At 46.0% G+C, this 18,461-nt stretch overlaps 1 long non-coding RNA gene across 1 annotated transcript; it reads right to left on the bottom strand.

Moving 5' to 3' along the window:
* Window positions 1–581: 581 nt before the first annotated feature.
* LOC137531791 (uncharacterized) lies at window positions 582–10,170 on the bottom strand. Its single transcript, XR_011023756.1, has 3 exons — window positions 10,060–10,170; window positions 6,967–7,067; window positions 582–758 (listed from the first exon to the last, which is right to left on the bottom strand). It is a non-coding gene; the product is annotated as an uncharacterized lncRNA (long non-coding RNA).
* Window positions 10,171–18,461: the final 8,291 nt, after the last annotated feature.

The raw sequence follows: 18,461 nt of genomic DNA, 5'->3' as shown, positions 1-18,461 counted from the left end.
GGAGCTGCCACTGCCGGGTCCCACGGTGACGACGAGGCTTGCAAGGGCTATTGTTACACCATTGATGGTCCAAATAAAAATGACACTGTCTTGACAGAACTCCACTTTTTCTGGAGTACTCTACTTCCAGAGGAGCTGTTTTTATTGTTTGTCTGATTCCATGACCTGTTTCGGTGACACCATTGCAATAATGTGAGAATCGCTAGCCACTAAGACGGCAAGAGACATCTACTGTGCTGATGTATACATTGTACAGACTGTAAGCACTGTTCAGTACATGTAAACAATATGCTACTCGAGCAACTCGTCCATGTGGAAGCACGGTTATGAGAAGCATGTTCAACAACCTCTTACCGAATATGCTTAGATGGTGCCAGCGCTGGAACAGTGGGCTGCAGAAGGATTATGGAAGTCTCTGAACCTCTACTGAGGTAAGTATCTACTTTTGTCTTCAAATTCCACTTCAGGTTCGTTTAAATAAAATAAATATAAAATTCTGGCCACAGAAACTGGCAACAGATATTTTTCTCCGCAGCCCTTTACCTGGTAGGGTACAGCAGATCTTTCATTTAATGCACACGCTTGTTTTCTGTCTGTTCCAATGTACTGAGTTATCTGGATTATCCTTTGAAGATCATCCCCTGCTGGCTCGCCAATGAACCTTCAGTATCTCTCTTATTCCACTTCTTGTGTTCTTCTCACACCGGCCCCGGCACCAAATGAACTTTCTCTTGTTTGTGCTCAAAAGCTTATGATACCTTAAATAAAGTGAACACAAGCATCAAACACAAGTACCTGATATATTTTCCAATTTTGCCTATTGGCTGGACTGCTATACTTTTACTCTGCTGCTACTTGTGCCCTGGGCTTCAAAATGATCTAAATATAAATCTCATCTTCATGTAACAACCTTGTGAAACAGAGCAGAATGCTTTCTAGTTTTAAGCTGAAATATATATATATATATATATATATATATATATATATATATATATATATATATTATATATATATATATACACATACACACACACACACAAACACATTAACCGTAAATCATAATCCAAAATGATAACAACCACCACTTTAAGGTTTTTGAATTTTTAATGGCGGGAATTTAGTTATAGAGGTCAGCAGAATAGTCCAATGAGCATGCAGGGGAGGAGCCTTGCCCAGCTAGACTTCAGAGAGGAGAATTCTGAGGGCACAGACCTTTCTACGATGGTTGTCCTGCGACTGACCTATCTGAATCACAAGACATCTTGGACAGAATAAAAAAACTTTTTGCAGGTAAAACATTTTACATTTATTGCATGTTTGTATTTAGCTGCTTGCAAGTTTACATAACTTTTTTTGGGGGTTAATAATACTACAGTATTTTTCTTTTCTTATCAAACGTCCCTCTCACCCAGAATAGTACAGATGCGTAACCAGGCTCTTGCGATTGCCAGCCTTGTTTATTTTTTTATAGTCTGTCCTGCTGCTGGCCAAGTGGCCTCTGTCCTGCCTAGTGTCCTGTGTCCTGGTGGCTTTTTATGGTGTGTTCTGTCCTGCCTGGTGGCCTCTGTAAGGAGCCCAGGTGCTTTGGAGCAGTCTGGAGTACACAAGCAAGACACCTGCAGCAATTGAGCAAAATGGGGCCTAGCTGCGAGACTGAAGCTGGGGCCTCGATTTAATTGCATAGCCATAGATGGTGGTGGCCTGGCAGTACAGCCAGTGGGTTGTACACAGCCTTTCAAATTAATGGATCAGTCAGAGGTGAGATTCTAGCGTTTTGTGGTGGTTGCTTGAGACTGCCGATTACTTGAGTTCCGGATAACCGGGACGCTACAGTACCAAGAACAGAGGGGGGCAAGGAGAAGCCTCCTTAGCAAGGAAGGAAGAGTTCCAGGAAGCTGTAATATAGGGACAGTATGACTGCTCAGATGTAGCCTTACGGCCCCTTCAGTTCCCATAGGGCTACCAAGGCAAGGTCCATTGTAAATGCACAATCATGAAGATGGAAGGGATCACAAGCTGGATCTTGCAAAAAAAAAAAAAAAAATTAACATTGTAACCTGTGTGTACTTCTCTCATTCATAAATGGCTCTTATGATATGAATGCAGTATTTCACAAAATCATTTCAAGAATCTTTTTTGTATGTGGGTGTGCTAGAATTCATAAGAACAGAGGAGAGAACGGCAGACATAGTGTACACTCCTACACATGCACACATGGCACTATCTGAGCGAGAATGTCATCGCTCACCATGTGTTCCACTTCCTATGCCAGTTTACCTACTACTTAACACAAGGCGTTAAATACACTAGAGAGCAGAAGTACATACTGTAATACATGAATGAGTTTCTTTGCAGCAAATTATTATCCATAACATATTATTCTCCTCTTTAGTAGCTTTGATCCAATTCATATCTGTTTGGTTTGAGAACTGTTTACCCAAATTGGACTAAACATTTAAAGTTTAGTTAGGTAGGTCCAAAATCTAAACTTCATTGAAGTCAGTGGGAGAAAATTCTGGCACACTGCAATCTGCTCTTTGGAGAGCAACTACATCCTCCATGTACAGCAAAATGGCCGGGGAAGCGCACCACATTTCTGGAGAACATGCTAATCTGTACAGAAATAAGAAGGACCATTATATGTGGCTGTATCCGGTATGAACCAGGGCCGACCGGGAGAAAACCACCAGACACTGACACAGTCATTTGGAATAATTTAAATTTATTTAAACCCAGAAATAAAATTGGGTCCAAGTAATAAACTAGCTTCAACCAAGGAAAATCACTTCAATACAATTACAGTACAACACAATTTTTCTTATTCTCTTTCTCTGATAGAAAATCCAGAACTCTTCAAGAAGTTAATTCACCACGACTTTTTCCGAAAGTAAGTACGGAACTGAGATTACTATTATAACTAACTCAAGCTATATATGCTACATCTGGATTTACTTTTTTCAGTGTGCTTAAATCATGAAAATTCTCTTTAAATACCAGTTGATAATATATGGTTAAAAGGACACATAATGAATATGGGACCAGGCCTACAATCAGGGCCGTAGCTAGAAATGACTGGGCCCCATAGCAAATTTTGTTATAGCAAGCGGCTGAGGCAGTTCATACTAAACAAAAAAAACTGGGTCACAGCTGGAGAATCATTTTCCTAAGGAATAACACAGAGTTTACTTAGGATGCTCTGGTGTACAATTCTTCAGAGCACTAGCGGGGGTAAATCTGAGAAACAGGGAGCTTGAGTGAAACAATTCTATTCAAACTAATTACTGGAACTTGTACCAAAAAAAACAGGCCATATCGTAACTTCTGTCAGAAAAAAACAATCCCAGATATATATATATATATATATATATATATATATATATATATATATATATATAGAGGGTGCTGCAGCACACAACAGGAAAACAGTGACAGGGGCTCTTAGTTACGCTTTAACGCGTTTAAGCTCACCAACTGCGCCAAAGTGTCCCCGATCTGGTGAGTCCTACTCTAACCAGGCAAAAATGCTAGTTTTTATCAGCGTTATACTGGGAACCATGCCAAAAGCCCAGGGGTCAGCTAAATGGGAGAAATGAAATTAAAAACACCTCACCTTCTACTAGCTACTAACTGAACTATGAGCACCGCTCATTTATATGCTGAACTGTGCTAGAGGTGGGCGTGGTTATGCACACTCACAGGGGAAAATAATATAAGCCAAGGGATGAGCAGCACAAACCAAATTTTATGCAATACTATGCAAAGCATGCACGCAGCACTGGAGAACCCCAATACAGAGGGTGCTGCAGCACACAACAGGAAAACAGTGACAGGGGCTCTTAGTTACGCTTTAACGCGTTTAAGCTCACCAACTGCGCCAAAGTGTCCCCGATCTGGTGAGTCCTACTCTAACCAGGCAAAAATGCTAGTTTTTATCAGCGTTATACTGGGAACCATGCCAAAAGCCCAGGGGTCAGCTAAATGGGAGAAATGAAATTAAAAACACCTCACCTTCTACTAGCTACTAACTGAACTATGAGCACCGCTCATTTATATGCTGAACTGTGCTAGAGGTGGGCGTGGTTATGCACGCTCACAGGGGAAAATAATATAAGCCAAGGGATGAGCAGCACAAACCAAATTTTATGCAATACTATGCAAAGCATGCACGCAGCACTGGAGAACCCCAATACAGAGGGTGCTGCAGCACATAACAGGAAAACAGTGACAGGGGCTCTTAGTTACGCTTTAACGCGTTTAAGCTCACCAACTGCGCCAAAGTGTCCCCGATCTGGTATATATATATATATCTTATTGATATAAGGCAATTAATCAGCTGAATAGTCCTGGAAAACTGTTATCAGGGTCACTTGAATGTGTCTCACACTCTATTCTTATGGCCTGACAGTTCATCAATTATACTCATCTCTGATGTCTTTTCCTTGCTGCAATATACAGTCACTGGACTCTTATGCTGACTGGAATGAGGTTCTTCCCCTTTAATTTGCCAACCATCTCTCTAGTCCCTCTGCCATTTGGTGGCTTGTTCAGGGGAAAATTTCTCCACTCCTCGCTCCTTGTCTGTGGCTGGCCTCCCCCAAATCACTCCTGCGGCTCCACAGCTGTCTGTCTGTCCCCTGGTTTTCCGCGCTCGCTCCCCACCGCGCGTTCCTCGTTGCCAGTAGTGATGGGCGAACACCTGGATGTTCGGGTTCGGGAAAGTTCGCCGAACATGGCCGAGATGTTCGGCATGTTCGGGCCGAACCCCGAACTTCCCGAACATCCCTATTTTGGGGGCCCTATGGGGTCGCAGGCATAAGGGGGGAGCATGCCCCGATCGCGGGGGGGGTCGGAAATTCCCCCCACCCCCTCCGCTAGCGCTCCCCCCTCTGCCCGCTTCCCCATTCAAAAGTTTCAAGAAGTACCTGTATAGCGGATGGCCTGGCAGTGGGCGGCACTGTGGAGTGAGGAGGAGGAGGAGTCCGGAGAGTGACGAGTTGAGGGAGGCCGGGCAGCGGGCGTGAGGTCAGCGAAAGGGCGGAACTTCCGCCCTTTCTCTGACCTCACGCCCGCTGCCCGGCCTCCCTCAACTCGTCACTCTCCGGACTCCTCCTCCTCCTCACTCCACAGTGCCGCCCACTGCCAGGCCATCCGCTATACAGGTACTTCTTGAAACTTTTGAATGGGGAAGCGGGCAGAGGGGGGAGCGCTAGCGGAGGGGGTGGGGGGAATTTCCGACCCCCCCCGCGATCGGGGCATGCTCCCCCCTTATGCCTGCGACCCCATAGGGGGGCCGTATTGCGGCCTGTTCGGCCGAACAGGGCCCTGTTCGCCCGAACAGGGGCCCTGTTCGGCCCTGTTCGGGGGCATACAGAAGTTCGGGGCGAACCCGAACTTAAAAGGCCGAACACCATGAGGTGTTCGGCCGAACTCGAACATCACCCGAACAGGGTGATGTTCTGCAGAACCCGAACAGTGGCGAACACTGTTCGCCCAACACTAGTTGCCAGGCAACCTGGAGGAGTGCACACGATGGAGCGGTCGCGTGCACTCCCTTCATTTCCCCTGCAGCCACACATTTGTCTGCATTCTGTACCTGAGTCAGCAGCCTAAGCTGCTGCTCAGGCTACATGGCTTGACGGCCAACATGGGAAATCCAGCTGCATGGGCTCTCCTAATGATAAACCCGTTGTTACAGAATCACTTGCCCTGCACTTGTTTTGCCACATCTTGTTGCTTGATTGAGATCCGCAAGACACTACAAGGCTAGCGGCAAAGGAAAATGTAAATACAGAGCAATCCGATTTAGGCCTTGTTTACACTATGGGCTTGATTCACTAAACCCTGGTAACTCAAATAACACACCTTATCAAAGTTAACTTGCCTTATCAGAGTAGCATAGCAAGCGCTACAAACTTATGCCTGCTAATTGGCAATGGCACTCGTCCTGACCTGAGCCCCTGCGGGTTTGTAGCGCTCGCTATGCTACTCTGATAAGGCGTGTTAACTTTTATAAGGTGTGATATCTTTGGTAAGGTGTGATATCTTTGATAAGGTGTGATATTTGCATTATCACGGTTTAGTATATCAACCCCTATATGTGCTTCCATGCACATTTTGGCAGCACGTATGGTGTGTGACACGCAAGAACATCAGAAGTGCATAGACAGTACTTCTGATGTTCAGACCATATGCGCTGTGCAGCAGTGGGATGCGCTTTCACACTGCTGCACGCATTTATAGCAAAGCGCAGCACTGATCCCATTCACTGTAATGAATGGGATGAGCAGCACAACGCATGGCAACGCAGATGACGTGCGATACAGTGCGCTTGCGCTCCAAACACACAGCCATCTGCGTTGCTTACTGTCAACGAGACCTAGTTTGCCAAGTTCAAACCTCCGGCCTACTGCACTTTTTGAGCTTTTGCGCTTTTCTTAAAGAGAATCTGTAAAGTTAAAAACTTCCCCTGGGGGTACTTACCTTAGGAGGGGGGAGGCTCTGGTGGCGGCCCCATCCTTCTCCATCCCACGGCGGCAGCCCTAGAGGTCTCTGAATGGCAAACATGTAAATATTTACCTTTCCAGATCCTGCACAGGTGCAGTAGTGGCCCTCTGCTCAGGCGGAAATAGCCGATCGGGTCTGCTCTACTGCACAGGCGCAAGTCGTCTGCACCTGCGCAGTAGAGCGGACCCAATCGGGAATTTCTGACAGAGCCTATTGGGGAGCTGCTACTGCCCCTGCGCTGGAGCCGGGAAGGTAAATATTGCAGGCACTACTTTACTTGTTGGCTGTGGTTTTGAGTGGCCAGCACTGCCACCATAGGATGGAGGAAGCCTCGATAGGATCCAGAGGCTTTCCCCTCCCAAGGTAAGTACCCCCAGGAGACTTTACCTTTACTTTTTGACTTTACAGTGTCTCTTTAAAAAGATGAGGGGGAAAAACATGGTGATGTGCGAATATCTATACCTTTTTTCTATAACAACTTGCTATTTCCTGTAGTACAGTCACTTCCTCTGTCATGGCCAACGGGATTGCCAGACTACACCCTTCTGAGCAGCAAGAGAATTCTGCAGAGACAGAAATTGCAGAAAAAATAGTTTACTACTGAAGATTAAATTAGTTCTAGTCTGTCCTTTTAAATTGAGAAAGGGATTATGTTTGGGGCTCAGTAGCCAGTACAATCTTTCGCACACCTTTTAATCTAGACAATTAAATAAAAACTGCTTTTTTCAATAGCCAAGAGCAAACATGTATTTCTTTTCCCAGGAAATCCAGTGAAAATTAAAAATAAAAAACACAAAAATTCAAAGAATAGCATGCTGCATTTTGCAATTTGCAATGAGCCTAGGGCTCATTTACAGGACAGCGTAAACTTGTTCTATATGTGAACTTTTTTTTTCTTTTTCTCTGCTCACCAAAAATACATACTAAAGGTAGCCATAGACTGGTCGATTTGCCATCAGATTCGACCAACAGATAGATCCCTCTCTGATCGAATCTGATCAGAGAGGGATCGTATGGCTGCCTTTACTGCAAACAGATTGTGAACCGATTTCAACCTGAAACCGTTCACAATCAGTTGTGGTGGTGCTGGTGCTGCTGCCGCCGCTACCCCCCCCCCCCCGCCGCATACATTACCTGCTCCGCCGGCGCGACTGCCCCCGTTCACCGCTGCTCCGTCTCCGCTCTGATCTCCAGGTCCAGCATGATTTACTTCTTCCTGCCCGGCAGGAAGTTTAAACAGTAGAGCGCCCTCTACTGTTTAAACTTCCTGCCGGGCTAAAAGAAGTGAAGCATGCCGGACCCGGGGACCAGACCAGCGCGGAGACGGAGCAGCGGTGACCAGGGGCAGTTGTGCAGCAGGTAATGTATGCGGGCTCTACTGCGTCGGTCGTCGGGTACTCGAACGCCGCTAGCGACGCGCTCCCTACCCGCGGGCGATTGACGGTAATTTTCCGCACGGAGCGATCGACGGGATCGGACGAAATGGATCGAAATTCGGCGTGTTGCGGGAACGATGTGACAGCAGACTCGATTCCAGTGATCGAATCTGCTGTCGATCTGGCGGGAATCGGCCTAGTGTGGCCAGCTTTACTGTGCATTTGTCTGCTTCCTAAAACATCCTTATGTCATCACAATCTCATACCTCCCAACTGTTCCGATATGCACGGGGCTTTCCTTGGATGGGAGGTATGGTCCCAAGCTTGAAAGGTTAAATAGTAGGTGCTAGGAGGAGTCTTCGGCAGTGTTGATTTTATTGTACTGACAGGAGGCTCTTGGAGGGATATTGCCAACAACTAGCCATGCCTCAAAGCAGACGTATATGGTTCATGAAGGTTTCTTCCATGGCAGAGGCAATAAGAACAGCCAAGATGGGTCACAGAGCTCCAAAATGTTTGGCTATATGTGGGTCAGATAAAGACATTGGGGGAACTTTTGCACTGGTGAGTGTCTTAGAGGAGGTGAACATAAGTCTTTCTGGATCTCCTAGGTGATTTTTTTTCTTCCATCATTTCACAGAACAATGTAATCCGTTACAACCAGGGGTGCCTGGTCCACCAGGCCAACCAAGTGGTTGTCTGGGGCAACATGTGTGGGGGGAGGGCGCTGCTGCGGGGAGGGGGGCACCTCTCGCCAGATTGCGTGACCCCCGTGGTGAACTGGCTGTGATGTCTAATAGACGCTGCGCCAATTCACTCCCCGCAGCAGCCCAGCTCAGCCTGCGGAGATGGCGTTTGAAGCCCTGCACTGGAGACTATTTGTGTCTCCAGTACAAGACTTCGGGCACAGTCTTACCATAGCCCTGCTCTCTGCCTGTCAGCGCATTGGGGGTTTCATAGCTGATGCCTGCAAAATGATTATCGGGGAGCTGCACATCGGGAGAGGAGTCTTCTGCAGGTAAGTAAATGTTTTTTTTTTTTATTTACAGGTACCCATTATTTTCAGGTGAAATGCTTCCCACATTACGATTATTTTCTGATGAAACATTGGCACATTATGCTTATTTTATGGTGAAACATTGCTGCATTACAGTTATTTTCTGATGAAAGATTGCCACATTACGATTATTTTCTGGTGAAATTCTGCCAACATTACGATTATTGTCTGATGAAACATTGCTGCATTAAGATTATTTTCTAGTGAAACATTGCTGCATTACGATTATTTTTTGGTGAAAGATATCCACATTGCACCACAGGTTTTCTCGCCTGAAGTGACAAAATAGCTAGAGGCACCCCTGGTTACAACACAAAAGTGTGAACAGCCCCATAGAATTGTATAGGCAGTGAGTTGGCAAATGAATGAGTGACCGCCTGGTGAGTGGAAGGGGCTATGATGCAGACCTGTTGGGGCACAAATTGTATCAACACTCGCCTAACCATCTAGAGAGGAAGGAGGTAGGCACCCACTATCAATGTGCACCAACACGCCGCAGCTGTCACCTCAGGCCACGGCATCCACATAGTGGAAATCTGACAGCCGCTGCCACTTCCGCCCACTGTAGAACAGCGACGCAATGGACAGACATAAGCAGATTTCAGCCGATGCATAGCTCTCAATCAGGGATGCAAAGGACAGACATAAGCAGATTTCAGCCGATGTATAGCTCTCAATCAGGGATGCAAAGGACAGACATAAGCAGATTTCAGCCGATGTATAGCTCTCAATCAGGGATGCAAATGACAGACATAAGCAGATTTCAGCCGATGTATAGCTCTCGATCAGCGAAGCAATAGACAGACATAAGCACATTTCAGCCTATGTAGTATAGGTCTCTATCAGCGATGTGATGGACAGTCACAGGCAGCCCTGATTACATGCAAAGAAACTGTAAAGATCTCCCCCATAGGGATACCGCTGGCGTCCTGCTCTGGTGTATGGTCAGCTCGATGATGGGGCACGGACTAGATCTGCTTGCAGGCAGCTTGCCCTCACTTTCTATGGCAACCTCCTCTATATCTAGAGTACAGGATGCACTCACACGTGGCCATTTCATTCACTCCACACAGTATATCCCAATGCCAGAAGTCTCAGGCTTTCATCAGGCCATGTTGTTACACTGGTGTTTGTCTCTCTCCTCTGACCCCGCTCAGCCTCTACAATCACAGTCTCTTTCTTCTGAAGCCCAGCACAGCTCCTGCAGTCCTTGGCCTGCTCTCTCCAGCCTTCTCTTAGTACAGCCACACTGCTCTTTCCTCAAGCTTCTCAGAGCCAGCCCACTTCCGTGTCAGGCACCACAAAGTTTTACTCAAATTAATAGACATATTCAGCCCTCTGCTGGTGATCTCATGAATTGCAGCAGAGGGAAAAATCTAGTGAGCCAGCTCCTTTTTTTCCTCTGGCAACCGGTCCACCCCTAGCAATGAGCAATTGAAGAGGTACAACCTCGTTACAATTACGTCATTTTTTTACCATTATGCTGAGTAAAGTTTAAAAACTATAAGTAACTCCAGTGTGGAGCCGACCCTTTGTTGGAATACCCCCCTCAGCATTGGGTTTTTTGTGTTCACGAGGAGGGGGGCAGAGCATCACCTGTGTCTGAATTATGGCAGATCAGGTAAATAATCAACCCTTAGACCCTCCCCCCTTCCCCGAGGGGCAGGTCATGGTAATGCAGGTGGGGGTTTTAGAAGAGCCAAGTCAGACTTCAAAAACAGGGCTGCGACTGAATTCCTTATGATGGGGGGGGGGGGGGGGGGCGGCAGAGCGTCACCTGTGTCCGAATTACAGTGGGTCAGGTAAGTAATTAACCCATGGTGGTGGCCACTAACGATGCAATGTTTTTCATCCAATTTTACCAAATCTGAAGCTCAACACACACCATACAATCTTGGTTGTACAGATTTACCAAATCTATGTAGTATAAGGGCCAACAGATTGAAAATACCTTGAATGATTGATTGGATAAGCTCTTAAGGTGGCCACACACCATACAATTTTTTAAATATCTGTTCAATTTAAGAATTGCAATCAATTTTTCTGACTGATTGTAACATTTCAAAAATCTGACCAATGTACCACACACCTATGTTCAATGTACCACACACCTATGTTCAATTTTTCCCCAAGTATGATAAAAATGATTGGAAACTGAGAAAATTGCTTGGGTGTGTACCGTATATACTCGCATATAAGCCGACCCGCATATAAGCCGACCCCCCAACTTTTCCCTGAAAAAACAGGGAAAAATGATTGACCCCCATATAAGCCGGGGGTAGGAAATGCTGGATTGGTGCAGCCCCCCAGTGTGTCCCAATATAGCTAGTATAGTGCCCAGTATAGGTAGGTAGTGTCCAGTATAGCTAGTATAGTGCCCAGTATAGCTAGTAAAGTGCCCAGTATAGCTAGTAAAGTGCCCAGTATAGCCAGTATAGGTAGGTAGTGCCTCAGTTTAGCTAGTATAGTGCCCAGTTTAGCTAGTATAGTGCCCCAGTATGGCTAGTAAAGTGCCCAGTTTAGTTAGTATAGTGCCCAGTTTAGCCAGTATAGTGCCCAGTTTAGCTAGTATAGTGCCCAGTTTAGCTAGTATAGTGCCCAGTTTAGCCAGTATAGTGCCCAGTTTAGCCAGTATAGTGCCCAGTTTAGCTAGTATAGTGCCCCAGTTTAGCCAGTATAGTGCCCAGTTTAGCTAGTATAGTGCCCAGTTTAGCCAGTATAGTGCCCAGTTTAGCTAGTATAGTGCCCCAGTATGGCTAGTAAAGTGCCCAGTTTAGCCAGTATAGTGCCCAGTTTAGCCAGTATAGTGCCCAGTTTAGCCAGTATAGTGCCCCAGTATGGCTAGTAAAGTGCCCAGTTTAGCCAGTATAGTGCCCAGTTTAGCCAGTATAGTGCCCAGTTTAGCTAGTATAGTGCCCCGTTTAGCCAGTATAGTGCCCAGTTTAGCCAGTATAGTGCCCAGTTTAGCTAGTATAGTGCCCAGTTTAGCGAGTATAGTGCCCAGTTTAGCGAGTATAGTGCCCAGCATAGGTGGGTAGTGCTCCCCCCCTCGCTCCCCCCGCGGCCGCCGCTGCTATTTTACCTTCTTAGACAGCGGCCGCTTCCTAATCCGCGTTCCTCTTCTTTCTCAGAGTGTCAGTGTTTCACAGCAGCGCGCCGGGCGCTGCTGCTGTGACGATGCAGGGGGCAGGAAATAGCGCGGCTCCCTATAACGGCGATCTGTATCGCCGTTACCAAGGGAACCGCTCTTTCCTGCCCCCTGCATCGTCACAGCAGCAGCGCCCGGCGCGCTGCTGTGATACACTGACACTCTGAGAAAGAAGAGGAACGCGGATTAGGAAGTGGACGCTGTCTAAGAAGGTAAAATAGCAGCGGCGGCCGCGGGGGGAGCGGGGGGAGCGGGGAGGGGGGGGAGCCGGGCGCGGACCACCCGACCACCCGTCCACCCACCACTAGACCACCAGGGAAGACTCGCATACAAGCCGACCCCCCAACTTTTGACCCCCTTTTTGGGGGTCAAAAATTCGGCTTGTATGCGAGTATATACGGTATATTAATAAATTGACAATCTAACACACACCATACAATCTTTAGAGAAATTGAAGAAAAATATCTGGCATTCCGGATAGATAAAAATCGAAAAAAAACGGGAAATCCGATCAGATTTTTCAGTCGAATGAAAAAAAAGCTTTCGATTTTTTCGGGAGATCCAATCGTTTTTATCGAATTGCTGTAAAATCGGATCATTTTATTGTATCGTGTGTGGCCACCTTTATACTACATGAAAGTGGTAAGATTGAACAACCAAGATTGTATGGTGTGTGTTGAGCTTTAGTAATATAAGGGAAACCAAGTGAATATATTGAATGGATCATTTAGGCAGTTACCTTATATTGCATAGAAATGGTAAGATTGGGTGAAAAAGATTGTATCGTTAGTGGCCACCCATAAGGTGGCCACACACGATACAATAAAATGATCCAATTTTACAGTAATTCGATAAAAATGATCGTATCTCCCGAAAAAATCGAAAGCTTTTTTTTCATTCGACTGAAAAAGCAGATCTGATTTCCCGTTTTCTTCGATTTTAATCGATCTGGACTGCCAGATATTTTTCTTCAATCTTTCTAAAGATTGTATGGTGTGTGTTGGATTGTCAATTTATTAATCACTTGAGGACCTAGGGCTTTCTACCCCTTAAGGACCGGCCACTTTTTTTCCATTCAGACCACTGCAGCTTTCACGGTTTATTGCTCGCTCATACAACCTACCACCTAAATGAATTTTGGCTCCTTTTCTTGTCACTAATAAAGCTTTCTTTTGGTGCTATTTAATTGCTCCTGCGATTTTTACTTTTTATTATATTCAGCAAAAAAGACATGAATTTTGGCAAAAAAATGATTTTTTTAACTTTCTGTGCTGACAGTTTTCAAATAAAGTAAAATTTCTGTATACATGCAGCGCGAAAAATGTGGACAAACATGTTTTTGATAAAAAAAACCCCATTCAGTATATATTTATTGGTTTGGGTAAAAGTTATAGCGTTTACAAACTATGGTGCAAAAAGTGAATTTTCCCATTTTCAAGCATCTCTGACTTTTCTGACCCTCTGTCATGTTTCATGAGGGGCTAGAATTCCAGGATAGTATAAATACCCCCCAAATGACCCCATTTTGGAAAGAAGACATCCCAAAGTATTCACTGAGAGGCATAGTGAGTTCATAGAAGATATTATTTTTTGTCACAAGTAAGCGGAAAATGACACTTTGTGAAAAAAAAAAAAAAAGTTTCCATTTCTTCTAACTTGCGACAAAAAAAATGAAATCTGCCACGGACTCACCATGCCCCTCTCTGAATACCTTGAAGGGTCTACTTTCCAAAATGGGGTCATTTGTGGGGTGTGTTTACTGTCCTGACATTTTGGGGGGTGCTAAATTGTAAGCACCCCTGTAAAGCCTAAAGGTGCTCATTGGACTTTGGACCCCTTAGCGCAGTTAGGCTGCAAAAAAGTGCCACACATGTGGTATTGCCGTACTCAGGAGAAGTAGTATAATGTGTTTTGGGGTGTATTTTTACACATACCCATGCTGGGTGGGAGAAATCTCTGTAAATGACAATTTGTTAATTTTTTTTACACACAATTGTCCATTTACAGAGATCTTTCTCCCACTCAGCATGGGTATGTGTAAAAATACACCACAAAACACATTATACTACTTCTCCTGAGTACGGCGATACCACATGTGTGGCACTTTTTTGCACCCTAACTGCGCTAAAGGGCCCAAAGTCCAATGAGTACCTTTAGAATTTCACAGGTCATTTTGAGAAATTTCGTTTCAAGACTACTCCTCACGGTTTAGGGCCCCTAAAATGCCAGGGCAGTATAGGAACCCCACAAATGACCCCATTTTAGAAAGAAGACACCCCAAGGTATTCCGTTAGGAGTATGGTGAGTTCATAGAAGATTTAATTTTTTGTCAAAAGTTAGCGGAAAATGACACTTTGTGAAAAAACACAATTAAAATCAATTTCCGCTAACTTTTGACAAAAAATAAAATCTTCTATGAACTCACCATACTCCTAACGGAATACCTTGGGGTGTCTTCTTTCTAAAATGGGGTCATTTGTGGGGTTCCTATACTGCTCTGGCATTTTAGGGGCCCTAAACCGTGAGGAGTAGTCTTGAAACGAAATTTCTCAAAATGACCTGTGAAATTCTAAAGGTACTCATTGGACTTTGGGCCCTTTAGCGCAGTTAGGGTGCAAAAAAGTGCCACACATGTGGTATCGCCATACTCGGGAGAAGTAGTACAATGTGTTTTGGGGTGTATTTTTACACATACCCATGCTGGGTGGGAGAAATACCTCTGTAAATGGACAATTGTGTGTAAAAAAAATTAACAAATTGTCATTTACAGAGATTTCTCCCACCCAGCATGGGTATGTGTAAAAATACACCCCAAAACACATTATACTACTTCTCCCGAGTACGGCAATACCACATGTGTGGCACTTTTTTGCACCCTAACTGCACTAAGGGGCCCAAAGTCCAATGAGTACCTTTAGGATTTCACAGGTCATTTTTGTTTCAAGACTACTCCTCACGGTTTAGGGCCCCTAAAATGCCAGGGCAGTATAGGAACCCCACTAATGACCCCATTTTAGAAAGAAGACACCCCAAGGTATTCCGTTAGGAGTATGGTGAGTTCATAGAAGTTTTTATTTTTTTGTCACAAGTTAGCGGAAATTGATTTTAATAGTTTTTTTTCACAAAGTGTCATTTTCCGCTAACTTGTGACAAAAAATAAAATCTTCTATGAACTCACCATACTCCGTACGGAATACCTTTGGGTGTCTTCTTTCTAGAATGGGGTCATTTGTGGGGTTCCTATACTGCCCTGGCATTTTAGGGGCCCTAAACCGTGAGGAGTAGTCTTGAAACCAAATGTCGCAAAATGACCTGTGAAATCCTAAAGGTACTCATTGGACTTTGGGCCCCTTAGCGTACTTAGGGTGTAAAAAAGTGCCACACATGTGGTACCGCCGTACTCAGGAGAAGTAGTATAATGCATTTTGGGGTGTATTTTTACACATACCCATGCTAAGTGGGAGAAATATCTCTGTAAATGACAATTGTTTGATTTTTTTACACACAATTGTCCATTTACATAGAAATTTCTCCCATCCAGCATGGGTATGTGTAAAAATACACCCCAAAACACATTATACTACTTTTCCTGAGTACAGCGGTACCACATGTGTGACAATTTTTTGCAGCCTAGGTGCGCTAAGGGGCCCAACGTCCTATTCACAGGTCATTTTGAAGCATTTGTTTTCTAGACTACTCCTCGCGGTTTAGGGCCCCTAAAATGCCAGGGCAGTATAGGAACCCCACAAGTGACCCCATTTTAGAAAGAAGACACCCCAAGGTATTCCGTTAGGTGTATGGCGAGTTCATAGAAGATTTTATTTTTTGTCACAAGTTAGTGAAAAATGACACTTTGTGAAAAAAAACCAATAAAAATTAATTTCCGCTAACTTTTGACAAAAAATAAAATCTTCTATGAACTCGTCATACACCTAACAGAATACCTTGGGGTGTCTTTTTTTCTAAAATGGGGTCACTTGTGGGGTTCCTATACCGCCCTGGCATTTTACAGGCCCAAAACCGTGAGTAGTCTGGAAACCAAATGTCTCGAAATGACTGTTCAGGGGTATAAGCATCTGCAAATTTTGATGACAGGTGGTCTATGAGGGGGCGAATTTTGTGGAACCGGTCATAAGCAGGGTGGCCTTTTAGATGACAGGTTGTATTGGGCCTGATCTGATGGATAGGAGTGCTAGGGGGGTGACAGGAGGTGATTGATGGGTGTCTCAGGGGGTGGTTAGAGGGGAAAATAGATGCAATCAATGCACTGGGGAGGTGATCGGAAGGGGGTCTGAGGGGGATCTGAGGGATTGGCCGAGTGATCAGGAGCCCACACGGGGCAAATTGGGGCCTGATCTGATGGGTAGGTGTGCTAGGGGGTGACAGGAGGTGATTGATGGGTGTCTCAAGGTGTGATCAGAGGGGGGAATAGATGCAAGCAATGCACTGGCGAGGTGATCAGGGCTGGGGTCTGAGGGCATTCTGAGGGTGTGGGCGGGTGATTGAGTGCCCTAGGGGCAGATAGGGGTCTAATCTGATAGGTAGCAGTGACAGGGGGTGATTGATGGGTAATTAGTGGGTGTTTAGGGTAGAGAATAGATGGAAACACTGCTCTTGGGTGGTGATCTGATGTCGGATCTGCGGGCGATCTATTGGTGTGGGTGGGTGATCAGTTTGCCCGCAAGGGGCAGGTTAGGGGCTGATTGATGGGTGGCAGTGACAGCGGGTGATTGATGGGTGGCAGTGACAGGGGGTGATTGATGGGTGGCAGTGACAGGTGATTGATAGGTGATTGACAGGTAATCAGTGGGTTATTACAGGGGAGAACAGATGTAAATATTGCACTGGCGAATTGATAAGGGGGGGTCTGAGGGCAATCTGAGCGTGTAGGCGGGCGATTGGGTGCCCGCAAGGGGCAGATTAGGGTCTGATCTGATGGGTAACAGTGATAGGTGGTGATAGGGGGTGATTGATGGGTGATTGATGGGTAATTAGTGGGTGTTTAGAGAAGATAACAGATGTAAACAATACATTTGGGAGGTAATCTGACGGCGGGTTTGCGGGCGATCTAATGGTGTGGGTGGGTGATCACATTGCCCGCAAGGGGCAGGTTAGGGGCTGATTGATGGGTGGCAGTGACAGGGGGTGATTGATGGGTGATAGGTGATTGGCAGGTGATTGACAGGTGATCAGTGGGTTATTACAGGGAAGAACAGATGTAATTAATGCACTGGTGAATTGATAAGGGGGGGTCAGAGGGCAATCTGAGCGTGTGGGCGGGTGATTGGGTGCCCGCAAGGGGCAGATTAGGGTCTGATCTGATAGGTAAAAGTGACAGGTGGTGATAGGGGGTGATTGATGGGTGATTGATGGGTAATTAGTGGGTGTTTAGAGGAGAGAATAGATGTAAACAATGGATTTGGGAGGTGATCTGATGTCGGATCTGCGGGCGATCTATTGGTGTGGGGGGTGATCAGATTGCCCGCACGGGGCAGGTTAGGGGCTGGCTGATGGATGGCAGTGACAGGGGGTGATTGACGGGTGATTGATGGGTGATTGACAGGTGATTGACAGGTGATTGACAGGTGATTGACAGGTGATCAGGGGGATAGATGCATACAGTAAACAGGGGGGGTGGTCTGGGGGGGGGGGGGTCTGGGGAGAATCTGAGGGGTGAGGGGTGATCAGGAGGGGGCAGGGAGCAGGGTGGGGGATAAAAAAAAAATAGCGTTGACAGATAGTGACAGGGAGTGATTGATGGGTGATTAGGGGGGTGATTGGGTGCAAACAGGGGTCTGGGGGGTGGGCAGGGGGGGGTCTGATGGGTGCTGTGGGCGATCTGGGGCAGGGGGGGGAGAAATCAGTGTGCTTTGGTGCAGACTAGGGTGGCTGCAGCCTGCCCTGGTGGTCCCTCGGACACTGGGACCACCAGGGCAGGAGGCAGCCTGTATAATACACTTTGTAAACATTACAAAGTGTATTATACACTTTGTATGCGGCGATCGCGGGGTTAACATCCCGCCGGCGCTTCCGTATAGCCGGCGGGATGTTGCGGCGGGTGAGCGGCGCCAGGCGGCGGCGGAGGATCGCGTCACTGATGACGCGATCGCTCCGCCCATGCCCCTACAAGGACCGCCGCCAATTGTCAATACGGCGGTCCTTGCGGGGTCCACTTCCCGGCCGCCAATTGTCAATACGGCGGTCGGGAAGTGGTTAATATACACACCCTAGCAATTGTGTTAGAGTTTCCAATTATTTTTATCATAATTGCTGGGAAAATTGAACATAAGTGTGTGGTACATTGGTCATATGTTTGAAATGTTACAATCAATCAGAAAAATTGATTGCAATTCTTAAATTGAACAGATATTTAAAA

The sequence above is a fragment of the Hyperolius riggenbachi genome, chromosome 9 (assembly GCF_040937935.1).
Source record: "Hyperolius riggenbachi isolate aHypRig1 chromosome 9, aHypRig1.pri, whole genome shotgun sequence".
NCBI lineage: Eukaryota > Metazoa > Chordata > Amphibia > Anura > Hyperoliidae > Hyperolius > Hyperolius riggenbachi.
This window is presented reverse-complemented; position numbering and strand designations above follow the sequence as displayed.